Below are 18,024 nucleotides of genomic sequence, written 5' to 3'. Positions count from 1 at the left end.
TTTCATAGTTCTTGTAACCCAAATCCTACACTGGCCTGAAGTGCCCCCCCATTTCACAGCATTTTTCAGCTGATTTAAAATGTACCTAAAGGAGAAGCATTATTGAAGACCATCAATTACCAAGAGCTTTTGTCAAAGGTTTTGGTGGTCATTTTTAATGACCACAGAGCACTATGACCTCGGTTTTACATCTCATCCAAAAGACAGCGCCCTTTTTCCAACACAGCTTCTCCGTCACTATATTGGGACATTGGGACCCGTACAGACCTCAGAGTGAGCGCCCATTAACACCACTTCCAGCTGGAAGCTTTGTTTTTCCCTGTAGCTCACCCTCATCCTGGTACTGACCTGGCTCACACCTGCTTAGCTTCAGTGGGTTTTCAGTTGCGAGTTGCAAAAGTTGGGATACAAGTGTAGCGGCAATGCTTGTTAATAAGACAGAATTAAGCGTTGGTATGCTGTCCTAAATGAAGCCCCATCTCACCGGTGCAGCCACAGAGAAAGTATTCATGCAGACTGATTTAAGTTGTTTTCTTTTGATAGGGAACAGCTCCCAGACAGGGATGCACTTAGCTAAGCCTGGCTATCATGATCAATGGTCATCCATTGGCGCCTATCTGTCTAGGGAGTGCTGAATGGACATCTGGACTGCATTCTTAAGTGTCAAGAGTAAGTGACTTATATCTCACCTTGACCAACCAATCAGGGACTGGCAGGGCGTGGTAATACCACGTGGGTCTCCAATGCCCGCCAAACTCTCAACCAATCAGCACACATCTGTGTCTTGGTCAAAAAGGGAGCGCAAGCTCAGATCGGGGCTCTCCTTGGCCATTTTCGCGCATCCTCAGAGACAATCACGTGACAACTGCTGTTGTCTGCATAGGGACTTGGACTTTGTTCTAAGCGCGAGGCCAAGCATCCCGTACGTACTCAGAATTCTACTAACGTGAATGCTCCGTTTGATCAACGGCAGCCTACAGTTGGACCCTCGTCGACAACCTGAATAGCTTATTCAGAAGCAGCGCTGGACCGGGAACGAACCAGTTTCTTCCCAGGCAAAAGAGTGACTTGTGAGGACTCGCGGTCACACTCTGTGCATAGAGACTTTCTACTAGCCAGCCGGACTGCTGGTAGATCCCCTCGGAGCAACGACTGCCCTGCGCGCCGCAGTCAGATTCCTCCGCCCGTCCTACTCCGAGCTGCACCTTGACTGGTTGGCTGGTAGCCAGAGGACGCCGACACAACGCCCATTGGACAACCGCTGGAACAGAGGCTGCAACAGAGCTTGTCAGCTGGTTTGGTGTTCGTGCCGGGAAATTCCAAATCCATACACAGTGGATAAGTTAACCCCATGTTCTACATTGCGTCTCGAGAATTCAATTGTACCTCAACACAAGTTGTTATCAATTTAATTCATGAGTAATGTATTTACTTCCGAGTTTAGAGTAACAATGGGTAATAACACTGATTAGCGATTTGGTAACCGAACGATATATATTGACATATATTCTCTGTTGTGTATCTCTTTGTGTTTGCATCTCTTCGAGATTATATATCTTGTATATTGATAACCCTCACAGTAAGGTCTGCCGCTCGTATCCAGGCAGACTAGTATATGTTTGGTGCACAATTTATATTAATAAATGTATCTCGTGTATTGAACCCGTGTGTGTGCGTTGTTAGTTGTTCTGGCGATTGATTTTCTAAAAGCCCCAACGAACAACCTCGTGATTACTGCTACAATTAATAAGTGTCTCAGTAAACCCATCAAACCACTACATTTAATGGCGTCCCTGGGTGGGCGAGTTTAGAATGAAATGAGACTCAATCGCACAGAATAACTGATGTTGCTGTGAGTTCAAGTTCAGCACAGCACCGTGGCTTTTATACGCGAATACCGGGTGTGCTGATAACTGCGTAAAGAAATCCCCCTGTTTTCTAGCGTTTAGTGTAACGTGTGCTGATTGGAAATCCATCTGCTCGGGTGTTTAGATTCCATACTGTATTTTGGTAAAAGGAAAAAAAGTAATACTCTTAAAGTTTCTCTGACGTAATGACAATGGCTGCTAAAATGTCTGAAGTGGAGTCGCTTATAAGTACTATTTCTAGCGACGACAATCCTGGTTACTGGAGCGGTATCGAAAAGTTGAACTTTGATGATATTGAGAAGCTGCAAGTAGATTTAGTAGCTAAGGTAGCGAACCAGCTTAACACAGGAGGGTCTGTGAACGCAGTTCAGGTCCTATCTAGTTTCGCCTTAAATCTAGCTAAACAGCTGGAACTGTCTTTGTCCGAGCTGACAAAGTTTCAAACGCTTCAGGGAAAGCTAGAAAGATATAAGGCGGAGCGAGTTGAGTTGTTGGATATAATCAGAGAAAAGAGAGTGAAAAGTGAGGAAAGTGAAGACAGACTCAGGGAAGTTTTAGGTAAATTAGATGACCTGTCTGCTAGAGAAACTGCGGCTGAGGTAGCTAGGAGAGACCTAGAAGCGAGCTTGAAAGAAAAAGAAAAAGAAATTGAGAGTTTAAATGAGCTCAGCCAGGAAAGGCAAAAGGAGTTAGATGCTGCTGTACTGGAAGCAAAACAGGCTAGATCCCACTTACATGCCAGCCCACCTAGCAGCCCGGAGCGCTCACCCAGGAGGTTTCTCCCGGCCAGGGTCTGTGGTCGGATCGGCATGGGGGAGATCGCCGAGTCCTGCGCGAGACGCAAGGGCGATTCAATTCAGGCATAGACCCCCTGCTCCTGATCACGGCCGTCTCCCTGCCCACGGAGAAACTGTAAAAATTAACCTCCACTCCCTGAGGCAGTTAGCCAAAGATGTAGAAAGGTTTGACCCGACAGTGTCAGGGAATAATGTGGAGACCTACATTGATGAGCTGAGATATACTTTGCAGTTTATGCCCGAAGCGTCCGAACAGGAAAAGGCTATGTTAGTAAGGAAAACTACCAGCCGAGCGGTCCACGAGTGGATGTCTAGACAAGGACCTGAGGTCTGTAATAGCTTTGAGGAGCTGTGTCAGGCAATGATCGGAGAATTTTCGGCTTTTATAGATCCCATATCTGCCGTGGCCACAGCGCACCATATTAAGCACGAAAAAGCTGAAGCCCCTCGCGACTATTACCCCTATTATATAATATTTTACTATTATATAACTTGTAAAATATTACCCCCGGTCCATTCTCTTCCAAAAGTGAGAAACACCTGTTTTCTACATTTTGTCTGTTTTAAAACCATATCTCTTTAAACCAAACCAAGAGTTTGTCTTTTGCACTGATATTCTGATTCATTTCAATTTCAAAGAAAAAAAAAACATTATCTTCCAAAGCATCATAAAATTGTCCATTCTTCCAGACTCTACTTCTCTCTTGTAGTAGTACAGCAGACCTTTCCAGGTGAGCAGATCACAGAGTCCGAAATATGCTTCCTCCATCAAGCAAAGTACCTGAACATGACTCGGTCTTCATAAAAGCGCCCCTGTAATAAAGAAATTAAATCCAAAATCAAGAGGGCAGTTGCCTACTGAAGTTCAAGAAGTCATCAATTTTAACCTAGCAACACATTAAAGGCTGCATCTATACAAGTACGATTCTAGAAATGCTCACCAGATTACGTTTTAAGAAAGAACTGCGCCTCAGGTTCCGCCGAGATCTTAACTCGGATGGCAGGATTCAGAGTCCGGAGTGCGGACTGATGGCGCACGGAGGGTCCACATACTGTGGATCCTTCAGTTTTCTTCCACGTGTTTAAACCGCCAGCGTGTGGCTCTCCTGTCCCCGTGACCTCATTGCTCTGCTCTCGCCTCTGTGCAGCCGAGCCCGACTCATGGTAAAGTGGAAAAAAATATGCCCTCAACGTGGGATTTACTCTGGATCGAGGATAGATGTCACCTTTTTATCGTTGAACAGGATGTATGTGATGTGGCGACTAGGTTCAATTTTGTATCCTTTTAAAAGATTAAGGACTGGGGTGAGCGGGATTTATCACCCTTTCAGCTAAGAACCCGACGTGAGCACCGTTTAAGCTGCATAGACTCGGTCGTTTAACTCTTCTCCATTAGCAGGGTTAAGGTTAAAGAAAAATAACATTGCTGACTTCTTTTTTTTTTGCCAGCCGCGAGCGCTGATTAGCGAGGTTTGTATTTCATGTTTTGCAAGTTGCATCCATTTTAAGAAAAACAAGTCGTTCAAGACAGGAAATGAATACTTGCATTTAATTAAGTCTAGGCATATGCGGTTGTCCATAATGACCAGTTCTGTTCGAGAACACAGCACAAAAAAAGGCACCGCTGGGATTCGGACCCAGGATTTCTTGTTTACTAGACAGGCGCTTTAACCAACTAAGCCACGGCGCCCCGGGAGTACTGTTTTTTTGCAGCCACTTGGACACACCACTCAGACACATCTGCATTCGGTGTGTGCTCCGCCTGCTCGCTGAGCAAGTTGCCACCTTTACATACAATAGCAACATCGACACCAAGAGAAAGGATGACAAATGGCTTTTATCTGGAACTTTTCATGTCCAAGGAGCTCAATGTGCTTTCTGTGTACAACAGGGCCACTGAACTCCACACTGGCCACTGAACCACAGCAGTGGCTTGCTGGCTTGACATCTCCCAAGGAAAATGTTGAAATTGCATGTGGAACAGGAAAAGGACCCTCGAGTACGAGGGAAAAAAAAGAAAAAGATCATCTGGAGCGTGCCAACCCGTGTCTGGACAGCCCAGTTTCATTGACGAGGTGGCCGAGTGGTTAAGGCGATGGACTGCTAATCTATTGTGCTCTGCACGCATGGGTTCGAATCCCATCCTCGGCGCTCTCTATGTCTGACACGTGTGCCTGTTAGATGTTGGCCCTCCTTCTGTTTGCTCCAGTACTAGAGCTGTACATTTTCTAGCGGTGGCTGAACATGGTATAGTAGGCTAACGTCGGTATCGAGCAGTGGCAGTAACAGTATTTACGTGCCGCTGCTGCCAAGTGGCTCTGGGTTGAGACCGCATTTTCACTTACTTGCAGCACAAACGGAGAAAGCGATTTTTGACAGTCTCTCGAGAGACTGCGCTAGGTGTTTAGGGATAGACTTTGTCAGTTCCCCCTGGGATGATGGCCTCTCAAATAGTTTGTGATTCCTCTAGACGTTTATACAGTAGAAGCCTGCTTCGTGGCTTAAATCCAAGCTAAGGAAACGAGTTAGAGGTCTGATGCAGAACTGCACTGTATGTGTGAGGAAAGCTGCCCCCTTCTGTTCCATGTCGACCGAACAGAGGACTGTAAAGGATACGACCAAGAAACTTTAGGATGCTGGTTGGAATCCAGCTCCAAAGAAGCCCCTTTGGGTGTTATGTCATGAAAAAGTAAGAACAGAGAATCTCCCTTTGATCAAAAGCGCAACAGAACTGTTTTCCGTGGAGCAGGTTTCAGACCCGTAGACCTGTTTTATTTGTATGGCGTTCGTAAGCGCGCAAAACAAGGACAATTCCTGCGTCTAACACGAATGTAAATGCTTTTGAAAGTGCAGTGTGGTGCAGCTTGTAAAATCCTTGTCCACATTTGTGGTTTGTTGATGTTTTTTTTCTGTCTGCCAAAGTTGCATTTTGACATCCGGACGGTGAGACTTTATCATTTGAACGTGAAGCCAGCCTTAAACCCTCTGAGGCGTGTCTGTCTGCCGGCATGTATCTTGTGAAAGGTATTTTTTTTTTAACGGAGAGCGACTTTAAAAAGGTTTCCGCAGACACCTCGCACTCCGGAGGAGGAATGCGGCGGCGGCGAGCTCGCTGTAGTTGTGGCCGAGTAGTTAAGGCGATGGACTTGAAATCCATTGAGGACTCCCCGCTCAGGTTCGAATCCTGCTGACTACGGCGTCTGCTGCACGTCGCCTTGTGCCTGTGTGACAAAGGCGAAGTGCCGCTTCTCCTTTCCTGGTACTATAAAAATGCTACATCGCTTGGTCCTGCTTCCATGGAAAGCAGTTCTTCAGGTAATTCTACTCTCTTACCAAAGCTGTTAGGTTCCTTTCCGTGGTGAGATGGGTTGTCATGCAACGCTTCCACATAGTGCCGACAGACAAGTGTGTTGCGGGAGAAGAGAAAAGTGTTAGAAGATTTAAGAGTTTCTTAGGTGGAGCCAAAATCAAGTGTCACAAATGCAAGTGGGAAGATTTCCAATGTTTAATATGGTCAAAATAAGCGGAAGTTATCTGCTGGTCCGGCACAGTTTGCCATGCTTTTGTCATATACTGTAAAGTGGTGTCGAACTGGGTGTCGAACTGGAGCCGCACCATTTGCATATGTGAGGCTCCAGTTATACATCGAGTGTCACATTAAATGACAAAAATGAAGAGAGTTGTAGCAGCTGGAGAGGTTTTCTTACAACTCTTGAGCTGACACAGTTTTGGAAAATGTTTCCTTCACGCTGCACTGTACAACATAGGCAGCCAAGAGTCTCCAAAACAAAACAGAATGGACAGATAGGAGAAAATTCCCACTCGTCCTGAAGTTTCCAAAATCCAGCACTGAGCGTAAACAAAGTGTCTAAGTAGCGTGGTAATGCTAACCCTAACCCTAGCTGGAGTTTGAGCAATCCAGCACTGAGCGTAAAAAGATGAGTCAAAGTTACGTCTAATCGGATTAGTTTCCTTAGAGCTGGTTCAGAGTTTGCTCAAGAGTTTACCTTTCACAGATGCGCAAAGAAGAATGTTGGGGGTGCACGCTTCAAGGCGCCTTACAGCTGTAGGGAGTGATTCGAGACGATTCGTGGCGTGTGCTCGTTCCCATGTACCGTACGCCCCGGGGTGCAGTGCTAGGATGACGTACAATACCACTTGGGCACGTAACGGCGTTATGTGCAGGGTTTTCGTTTGTTCGTTTTGTTTTGCTCTGCTTTGCTTTGTTTTGCTTTCCATCGCGTTGGTAAGAGCGTAAATAAAAATGCGATTCCTGCGTCTACCACTAATGTAAGAGCTATTTCAAGTGCGACGTGGTGCGGCTTTTCAAATGCTTGTGGGCATTTCTCTGTTGTTGATTCTTTTTTTGTGTGTAACAAAGTGGCATTTTCATGTCCGGACGGGGAGACTTTATCATTCCGACATGAAGCCAGCCTTAAACCCTCTGAGGCGTGTCTGTCTGCCGGCACGTATTTTGTCAAAGGTATTATTTTTTTTTAACGGAGAGCGACTTTGAAAAGGTTTCCGCAGCCACGTCGCACTCCGTGTTAGATTAAAGGAGGAATGCGGCGATGGTAAACTCGCTGTAGTCGTGGCCGAGTGGTTAAGGCGATGGACTTGAAATCCGTTGGGGACTCCCCATGCAGGTTCAAATCTTGCCGACTACGGCGTCTGCCGCACGTCTCCTTGTGCCTGCGCGGCAAAGGTGAAGTGCCGCTTCTCCTTCCCTGGTACTATAAAAACACTAAATAGCTTGGCCCCGCTGCCATGGAAATGAGTTCTTCAGATAACCACACATCTTGCGTTCGCACCTCTGGTGTTCTACTTATGCCTTTGAAAACCTAATGAATAAAACTGAAAGAACCGACACAATATGTAGGTGCTCGTAAAGCATGCATTAAAGAACTGTTAACAGCAAGGGTTTCAGTGGGTTAACTGAGGAGAAGGCGTGATCGCTAATTGTTGACTTTTTATTTGGTGTTAGAAACACTCTTACTGTGCATGACGTGCAACAAATTTAGCCACAGAAATTGCATCACGCTTTCATGTATGCTATTGCAGACACCAACGTTGCCTAGATAGAAAACCGAAATAGCCGTGGGTTTGCTTGCTGGTCTGAAGGATCTCTCTTCGAATCTCTATCATTTGTCAATGGAAGTAAAAGGTGCTGCAATCTGATACGTTCAGAATCAAACCCGCAGCTGTTGTTCGACTTTATTTCTTGACTAATTACAACTGAGTGTCGCATGAGCAGTTACGTAAACTTGTCTGATATATTTGAACACAAATGCCGTTCTTCAATTAAAACTAACAGTACATTGTCAGGGACATTCAGTTCTATACAAACAAGAGACAGACAAGAGAACATTTAGTATATAATAGACAGAAAGAGGTTCGAATCCTGCAGACTACGTTGTCCACCTCCTGTCGTTGTGTTTCGGCGCAAGCAAAGAAGCACGCCTGTTCGGTGTTCCTGGTGGTTTTAAAATGCCAAATTGCTTGTACCCGCTCCCTTGCAAATAAGTTCTTCAGCGTCCGCGAATGGCATTTTACAGCTGGAAGCAGATGTCGACGCTTTTTGCACAGAGCACCAAAAAAGCGTCTTTTTTGAAGGCCCGGGTTCTGAGCATTGGTGGTTCAGTGGTAGAATTCTCGCCTGCCACGCGGGAGGCTCGGCTTTGATTCCCCGCCAATGCAGTGGCTTTTGCAGCTAGCTGCTCCATCACTTGCATCCCCTTGCAACTCGCAACTGAAAACCCACTGAAGCTAAGCAGGTGTGAGCCAGGTCAGTACCCGGATGAGGGTGAGCTACAGGGAAAAACAAAGCTTCCAGCTGGAAGCGGTGTTAATGGTGCCGGCGGTGGGGCGCTCACCCTGAGGTCTGTGCGGGTCCCAATGCCCCAGCATAGTGACGGAGACACTGTGTTGTAAAAGGGCGCTGTCTTTTGGATGAGATGTAAAACCGAGGTCACATCGCTCTGTGGTCATTAAAAATGACCACCAAAACCTTTGACAAAAGCTCTTGGTAATTGATCGTCTTCAATAATGCTTTTCCTTTAGGTACATTTTAAATCAGCTGAAAAATTCTGTGAAATGGGGGGCACTTCAGGCCAGTGTAGGATTTGGGTTACAAGAACCATGAAACTGCATGAGAAAGCCCGTACACTGAATTACACGGCTTTCTATTCAAAGGAGGGCAAAAGAAATTCCCTGAGTTCGATTTTTTGCAGCACAGAGAGAACCACTGTCGTGAGGCCGGTTAGCTGAGTTGGTTAGAGCATGGTGCTAATAACGCCAAAGTCACGGGTTGGTGCCCCTTACTGGCCAGGTCCTTTTCTCCTCTCTTACCAAAGCTGTTAGGTTCCTTTCCGTGGTGAGAGGGGTTGTCATGCAACGCTGCCACATAGTGCCGACAGACAATTAAATGACAAAAATGAAGAGAGTTAAAGCAGCTGGAGAGGTTCTCTTACAACTTTTGAGCTGACACAGTTTTGGAAAATAATTCCTTCACGCTGCAGTGTACCATATAGGCAGCCAAGAGTCTCCAAAACAAAACAGAATTGACAGTCATATAATGTCCATTAACCCCGGTTTTAAACGCAGCATCATGTCTGCCATCATAAGAATATGAGTCCAATATTTTAGAATATAGTCAGAATGACTTCTAACCTTAGCTGTGGTGTCTTTAATCCCTATTGCTCAATGCATGGTGTACGTACTGCATACATGTGTCTTGAGAATGAGGAATGGGCCCCTGAGACAGTCATTTGCCTGTTTCACAAATGATCGTATTTTACTAGAGATTCTGTTTGGGATTCAGATGTGCATTCGGACAGCAATCCCTTTCAAGAAATGATATGTTCTGGATGAGGTCAAAGGTGCTAGAACACTGTATTTAGGATGTGTTTGCAGTGATTGTGTGTCTCCTGCTTCAACGCAGTGATATATAGATGTGCTCCTGTAATTTATTGGTACATGCCCAGGGCAGTAAGTAGTCTGAGGATTTATTTCCAGACGGCATAGAGCAGTGAAGCACTTCTACTTAAATTATTACATTATACACAATTTGAGTTCATTTTAAAAAGTAAAAGGTAATGAAAGGAATGCATTTTCATAAGAAAGATAATACCGATATGCATGTGATAATCTTCCTTATATCATGTAGTGCGTCATTTGGACACTTTGTGGGCTTGAAATACAAAGAAAATCATGTTCTATGGTACAAGATAAATACAAAACTTAATCATTTATTTTAATTAGATTTGTTTATAAAGCATAAGCAATCATTTATTACATTAATATATGTGAAAATGACATTTTAGCACCATAATATTACATACAGATCTCTAGCTTCAACACAGTGATATATATATATATGCTCAGTGATTTATTGGTACATGCCCAGGGCAATAATCAGAATTAGTATTTATTTCCATACGGGCTACAGGTAATGTTGTGAAATACTTCAACACACTGGATCGCAGATTTAGACCCCCTGCACTCTTACTCCTTAAAAACCAAAGAAATGAAGATATGTAGCAATCACATTGTAACAGGGGTGACAGTGACTTAATGCTTATACTACTGGACTTCTGGTACCTTTAGGGTACGGTGTTCCCTGAAGGGCTCTCAAACCCCGCATTTCAGATGCCTAGCTGTATTGCTGATGTGTTGCACCTCAGAATCACTTTTAAACCTTACCTCTGGTATCTTTAATCCCTGTTGCTCAACGCATGGTGAAAGTATTGCATAAATGTGTCTGAAAATGAGCAATGGGCACCTGAGAGACTCATTTGCCTGTTTCACAAATGATCATATTTGACTAGAGATTCTGTTTGGGATTCAGTTGTGCATTCTGACAGCAATCTCTTTCAAAAAATGATTTTACCTTATCGCGGCTTTGCCCTTCTTGCCTTTTTGGACAATATCTCCATCTTGTGGTCGTTGTTGGTAATGTCTAGACAATATCTCCATCTTGTGGTCGTTGTTGGTAATGTTTTCTTATGCCCTTTTTTTATTTCAATTCTCTATTAGATGATTCTAGAATCTCTACAATAGAGTTGAAAACATCAGTTTTATAGCAGACAATATGACATTATTTATAGTCCAATTAGAAATTTATTACCCTGTTTTTAACATAATAACAAATTAAAACTAAGTTTGGAACACCAGGGAACATAAAAAATGATTTTTAGGAAAACCATGAGGTTCTCTGTGTCCGATGCCTGCAAGGGGAGAAAGCTAGAATCCTTTGATTTGTCCAAATTTGAAAATAAACATCATATAACAACAGCTTTCATTCCTAGGAGTGAAAAACAACCATTTTTGAAGACATATTAGTTTCTAAAACACTACAATAAAGTTAAAAACATCCATTTTATATTACATTATTTTTTGTGAAATAATTAAATTGGCTTATTTCTCTCGCATTAAATTGGCTACAAATGCAAGAATTCAACCAGATATTCTTGTAAAATGTATAATGTTGCATTGCAGTTAGTTAATGTAGTTAGTCCATAGTCAGCAATCTAAACTTTATTGTTAAGCTTTAATGATTGATGTTGTACCAGTAACCTTTAGAAATACTATAGTACTTCACAAATGCTTTGTGTGTTTGGAAACCTTTTGAGTAAAAGCCTTATAAAAATAGGTTTAGTTTTTACAGGACATCACAAAGAAATAGGATGGTATAATTCTTATAATTGCTTAGTGATTGTATTTGGAAGATTATGCACTAAACAGACTTCAGGAATGCCAGTGGATCATTGTGCTATTTGGAATTATTCCAAAAATCAAGTGACCTCTTTGCTGTAGTATTTTTAGTATTATTTATTTAGTATTAATAAAGAATAGATTTATTAAAGTCGTGCGATGTGCAAGCGGGATATGTAAAATAATTTAAAATAAAGTTTTTTATTATTGTTATAGAGAAACATGATCAGATTTTCCCTGGTTCAGAAAAAAAACGATTAAAATCTGTAATCTTTCCACTTGTATGTCATCAGACATTAACGAGTACAACCCCCCTCTCTGCCGGAGTGCTGGCTGTGACGAATTAAACCAATTTCACAGGTGTTTTCAAAGTAGGAAGTACAGTGTTAACTAGTAGATGGCCTCCTCAATGAAATCGCTTCAACATGCTAATGCGTTGGTGTAACAGTCCGGGCGTGGCAAGCTTCCAATGTCAACTCGACTCGATTGGAAGACAATGAACGTATTTTAGCCCTAAATGAATTAATAGCAAACATGGTTTACATAAAAGACATTTTTCCAAGAAAGTTTATAATAATACAATCTATAGTTGAAATCTGAGCCTAAATATAAAGAAAAAAGCATTTTCAGAGAGCAATCACGCTGTGTTTATGTAGAAAAAGCGATTAGGTTTATGAGCAATCTAATTACCTATTCGCTTAAAACGCTATATAAAATAAAGTTTATTTAAAGATGAATGATAAGTGTCGCAGTTTTAATAATTTTCGTAGTAGGGCTTGGACAGATTCCAAGTGCATTTTTGCAATTTACGTTGCATTGTCCAATGTGATGTTGTAATACAGTTTAGAATACAGTAAGTCTAAACTGTATCAGCTTTATTTATGGGTTGCAATTTAGAAAAAGTCAAAAACCGCACTCAAAATCCAATTTAGAGCTTTCTGGCAAGAGGAGACACCCAAATTATAATGTAACATGCCACTGTTTGTGCATGAACAAAGTTATACTGCAATTTTCCTTAGATACGCGATTAAAAAAAATAATTTTTTTGAATCCCCGGCCAAACACATTCCATAAGAATCAGCGCTTTTATACAGTATATCGCCTTTAAACACGCGTTTACGATTTAAATCAAAACTCGATTCAAATCAATATAAATGTTTATTTTGTAACGCATAGGTGACTATTCATTGTTATTAAAAAGACGTAAATTCGATCATGTTGTGATATTTAGAAATATAAATTTGTTTTGATGCGAGTGAGGTTTTATTTAATCTCTGACCAAGGGAAATGTTTCATTTTTTCAAAGAAATGTTTGTTAAAAATTAAAGTCATAGTTCCATGAGATTCAACCACAGACCATGTGACATAGGAGTCAGGAACCTAACCCACAGCACCACCAGCGCAGTCACATGCTGAGGGCTGAAAAAGCACTACAGAAACATTATCGACTATAAAATAATGTAATTAGGCACAGAAGAAGTTTACAGCACAGTACAATAATAAATGCTGACCATGACTTTAGAAGCATAAATTACCTTACACTCAATTTAAACACAAGCTGTCTTTAGCCCTCTAAGCTGGTTCATACAGAAATGTAGAGAACCAGGCTCAGAACACACAGCTTCATTAGCGAATACATATGCAGAACAACTAGAGAAGATGTTTTACAGAGGATGGATTTTTAGAAACATCCCATCAGTGACATCACTGAAGTCAACTCCTAGGTAACTGTCGTGTGGATAGTTTCACAAGAATCAGACAAAGGTTTAAGCATCGCTTATTTTAGATAAAACTGCAAAAAAACAACAACAACCCATAATGTACTTCTTTGCGGCTCTGTTTGCCCAAATCATATATTCACAACGTGAAATTAGAAAATAGTATTACGTAACCAAAAACCGCAATATGGAAACAGAACCTGTGTAATTGTTGACAGATGATGTACTCGTAACATTTTTACAAGACGAACTACAACATTTAAAAAATGACTTGTATGTACTTGATATCTCTAATCAATCCACTGCACTGCATTAAAACAAAACAAAAACTAAAACGCCCTGGGCATACCGTTTCGCGCTTCTTATCAGTTGCTCAAAAGCAATTTGACCGTATGAAATGCATAATATAAACCTAGAAACATATACGTGAGGAGTATTTACGTAGTATCGGTGTCAAGACATACCTCTCAAATACTGTAAATCAAGTTAAAAATATCTCAAGACCGATTCTGGTCATAATGAAACCATGTTTCGTGTATGTTTTCTTTAAAGTACCGAGACCAGCCATATACTGTATGTTTATGTTCCAAAATTAATATCGTTTATGGCCTTCACACGCGTTGCATTACGCTCCTATTCTTTTTATGCTCAGGCACTAAGATTTCCCTTCAGTGGTAAAATTCCATATAAATATTCAATACTTAAACGGGCACAGTTAAGACATTAAATATACATATACATATACATATACATATACAAACTGTATACAGTACAGTTTGCATACGGTAATATGTTTATGTTCCTAAATCAATCTCTTTTATGAGCATGTGAAAGGCATGGTGAATCGATTCTCAAAAATTACTGTACTTTGCATGATTGGAAAAAAATGCATGATTGCGAAATGCTGTGGTGTTACTTTTACAAAGAAGGTCAGTGAAAAAAATAATGTGGACCAGGGCAATACTTTGAGTTTACAGCTTGTCCAAGGTCATTTATTATTAATACTATTAGTAATATCTTCATTAAAGACTTTGATGGCTACAGCTCAAACATGAGAAGTTGAGCTTTATTAGCTCCACCTTGCGGAAATTCCGGATACTATTATTTTGCTAGCGGTATTTACCGGTAACTCGCGGTATTTACCGGTAACTCGCGGTAGACTGCGTACAGCGTACCGGAAAATAATGCAGTATCGCCCGCACATTTTGAATGGCTGCATCTGTAGCAATCATATTGTAGCAGACACTCATTTGCCTGTTTCACAAATGATCATATTTTACTAGAGATTCTGTTTGGGATACGGATGTGCATTCTGACACCAATCTCTTACAAAAAATGATTTTACCTTATCGCAGCTTTGCCCTTCTTGCCTCTTTGGACAATATCTCCATCTTGTGGTCGTTGTTGGTAATGTCTAGACAATATCTCCATCTTGTGGTCGTTGTTGGTAATGTCTTCTTATAGATAGATACTTTATTGATCCCGTGAGGGAAATTGCAGTGCAACAGCAGCTTAACACACACAACACAGCCACAGTGTAACGAATTATATAATAATAGTACAATACTGTATATATACTGTATATATATATATGAAACAGAAATAGAAACAGAAACAGGAATCGCTTACTCACCTGGAGAATCTCTGTAGGAATATATAGCATTTATCAATGGAAATAAAAGCTGCTTTAATACAGTGCATGTTCAAACTCAAACCCTCAGCTGCTGTTCTTGTTTGTTTTGGGACAAATTGCAACTGAGCATCGCATGAGCCGTTACGTACCCTTATCTGTTTGGCAATTTCAAGGGAGGAGTTAGGTCAGAATGGGTAGGCTGCAAAACAACAAGTAAAGATTTATTCCAAGATGAAACGTTGTGGCGGTTTTCTTATCTTTTCAGCATGGACTAAACTTTTACGTGTTCCTTATATGCTATATATGTATATATTAGCACCAATGTCGTTCTTAAAAACTAACATGAAATTGTCAGGGACATTCAGCTATATACAAAGACGAGACAGACAAAGTAATAATTCTGTATTAACGTGGCCTACATATTGACGCAATGATCGAACTAACTGACATGTTCTGATTCACATCCCCTGCAGTTCATGCCAATTAGAACAATAGCAATGCTGAACCCTCCCCACCCTACTGAGCACAAATTCAGCTGCTCTCCAGTTCTGTTCTGCATGTTTTTTCATTGCAATTGAGCTCGGAGCTGGAGATGATCTCCATACAGTTCTGTGTTAACTAGCCCGCACTTGCGTGCTAATTTACGGGTTGTGGCAGATGCTTTTCTATAGTTCATATACATGACGGCAACCTGTTACCGAGGAACCTGAGAGGTTTAAAAGCCTCACGAGCCAGGCAGGACTCGAACCTACAATCTTCTGATCCGAAGTCAGACGCGTTATCCATTACGCCACTGGCCCATAGAACATGCGCTTGCACTCCACCACAGAGAGCTCTACACTGCTACTAGTAGTACACCTCCCCATCTAAATTTTCACAGCAAGAAACTTGTGTTTCCTACTATTTTTATCAGGTTTAAAATATCATCTCCTTAAAACAGAAAAAGTGTTGATGTGTCGTGCTGAAATTCCGATTGATTTTGAATTCAAAGAAAAAACGTTTTCTTCCAAAACACCGTGAAATTGTCACATCTTGCAGACAATAGGTGTATTCCATGTTGAAAAGAGAAAAAAGAAAACAATGGAGCCTTTTACAGGTGTGAGGCTTCTTCAGGTGTGAGAAGACCTCACGGCCGAAACGTTGTGTTTCCTTTCTTCTCTTTTCAGCATGCAATAAACCTATTACTTGTTCCTTTGCAGCCGAGGCATGCTGACATAGCTACCCAGCTGAACATCTTGCAGACTCTACAGTACTTCTCTCCTGTAGAAGTAAAGCAGGGCTTGCTGGGTGAGCTTTTGCTCCGGTAAATTAGGTCACGTGTCATGTTAAATCACTTCTTCTAAACACAACATTTGCTGGTGCTAGCTTTCCCCATGAAAAGAGACATTTCCCTTACAGTACATGACATATCGTTTTTATTCTATCAATAAGTATAGAAATTAAACAAAAGAAAAAATGGTGTCGCCAAAGAATGCACAGCTCTGTCGCCTTGGGGAGGTGTCAAGGGCATTGAGCTCCTTGGACATGAAAAGTGCCCGATAAATGCCATTTCTCATCATTTCTCTTGGCGTCAGTTCTGCTATTAAATGGGACGGAGGCAACGGGCTCAGAGAGCAGGTTAAGTGCACACCGAACGCAGATGTGTCCAAGTGTCTGTAAAAGCGCGGTGCTCCGCTGGCGCTGTTCCCTAGTGGCTTAAAGTGCCCGCCTAGTAAGCAGGCGATCCTGGGTCTGAATACCAGCGGTGCCTCTCTCCGTGTCTTGTTGTGCCGAATGTATCATTTCAGACAAACATGTACAGCTTGGTTCAGTTTAATGCAAGAATTCATTTCCTTTCTGGAATAACTTGTTTTTGAAGAAATCCATACAGCTTGTGAAAGATGAAATCCATTTCTTGGTTGTCAGTGGAAAAAGATTGCCGGCTGCAAGAAGCGCAAGTGATTGTTTTCTTTGACCATAAACCTGCAAATGTAGGGTGCACAAAAGACTGTCAGACTCTGTGGTGCTGAAAAGTTGGTGGTTCAAGCCCCTCCAGTATGCGTGTCTCAGTTTTTCCAATGTAAACATCATCACCATCGCTAAAGAAGATGGCGCAGAAGGCTCCACAGTCGAAACGTTGTGCTTCTTTTCTTCTCTTTTCAGCATGGAGTAAACCTTTGCTTTATCCTTTGCAGCCTAAGCATGCTGACGCAGCTACCTTTCTCTTAACACGCCTCAATCATTATTCACCAAAACGATCAGCAGAATAAGTCGCCTTTGTGGTGATGTCACTCCTCTGCTTCACAAATGTCCTTAGTGACGGACCATTTCTTTCTGCCATTTTTCCGGAGCGGTTATTGATTGCTCCATCATTTCCCTCATACTTTCCATCCCTAGATTGAAAAAAAAAAAACAGAAACAGGCTGACAGGACGACAATCAAATTGCAAAAACTCATCAAAGCACTCGATAGAGTATTTGAATCCACAAGTAGCTACGAGCAACTTTGTCCTGGCTTGCATGAAAGTCGGAAAATGTCAAAAAGAAAAAGATGGTGGCTTTTTCATATCTGTTCTTTTATTTTTAGTTCGTTGGCTCATCTGTCCATTGTCCTCCTGCCTGGCTCTTGACCTGTGACTGTTTGAACGCACACAGTAGACTTTCATGCAGGGGATTTGTCCTGAGCCTCTGTGAAGGACCCACCCACCCCCATAAATAACTGCTCTAGAAACACATGAATGCAAAACTAAACCACAGCTTAAAGAGGAGCTTGTCATGACCGCCAGGCAGTTAAGACCAACTCTTAAGCAATCCAAACAGCACCAGCAGAGGGTGATTATTAACAAACGCCGCCGCACGAGTTAACCCACCTGCACACACTCCACCGTGGGGTACGCAGTGCTATTTTTACCATCTTTACTTGCTTCCCGCTGGTATTGAGTCTACTCCTTGAGAGCTCTACCTGGCGTTTTTTCCATTACCTCGTTTATTCTGGATATTGGACTCCCCTTCTGCCTTTTCGACTTTGGACCTCGCCTCTCACCTCGGACTGTTTGCCACCAGTGTTCTCCCTGGATTACGACTTACCTTACGCCTCTTGACCACGAAACAAAGCAAAGCAGAGCAAAACAAAATGAACAAACGAAAAGCCTCACGTCCCGCACTTGCGTGTAACGCCGTTACGTGCCCAAGCGGTATTGTACTTCATCTTAGCACTGCACCCCGGGGCGTACGGTATATGGGAACGAGCACACGCCACAAATCGTCTCGAATCACTCCCTACAGCTGTAAGGCACCTTGAAGCGTGCACCCCCAACA

At 42.2% G+C, this 18,024-nt stretch overlaps 3 non-coding genes across 3 annotated transcripts; 2 read left to right on the top strand and 1 right to left on the bottom strand.

The window, feature by feature from the left end:
* Window positions 1–4,734: 4,734 nt before the first annotated feature.
* Window positions 4,735–4,816, top strand: trnas-gcu (transfer RNA serine (anticodon GCU)). Its single transcript has one exon. It is a non-coding gene; the product is annotated as a tRNA-Ser (tRNA).
* A 2,434-nt stretch (window positions 4,817–7,250) lies between these two features.
* trnas-uga (transfer RNA serine (anticodon UGA)) lies at window positions 7,251–7,332 on the top strand. Its single transcript has one exon. It is a non-coding gene; the product is annotated as a tRNA-Ser (tRNA).
* An 8,123-nt stretch (window positions 7,333–15,455) lies between these two features.
* Window positions 15,456–15,528, bottom strand: trnar-ucg (transfer RNA arginine (anticodon UCG)). Its single transcript has one exon. It is a non-coding gene; the product is annotated as a tRNA-Arg (tRNA).
* Between the last annotated feature and the right edge of the window lie 2,496 nt (window positions 15,529–18,024).

The sequence above is a fragment of the Lepisosteus oculatus genome, unplaced genomic scaffold (genome assembly GCF_040954835.1).
Source record: "Lepisosteus oculatus isolate fLepOcu1 unplaced genomic scaffold, fLepOcu1.hap2 HAP2_SCAFFOLD_62, whole genome shotgun sequence".
NCBI lineage: Eukaryota > Metazoa > Chordata > Actinopteri > Semionotiformes > Lepisosteidae > Lepisosteus > Lepisosteus oculatus.
The sequence above is the reverse complement of the archived record's forward strand: the minus strand, read 5'-3'. Positions and strand labels throughout refer to the sequence as shown.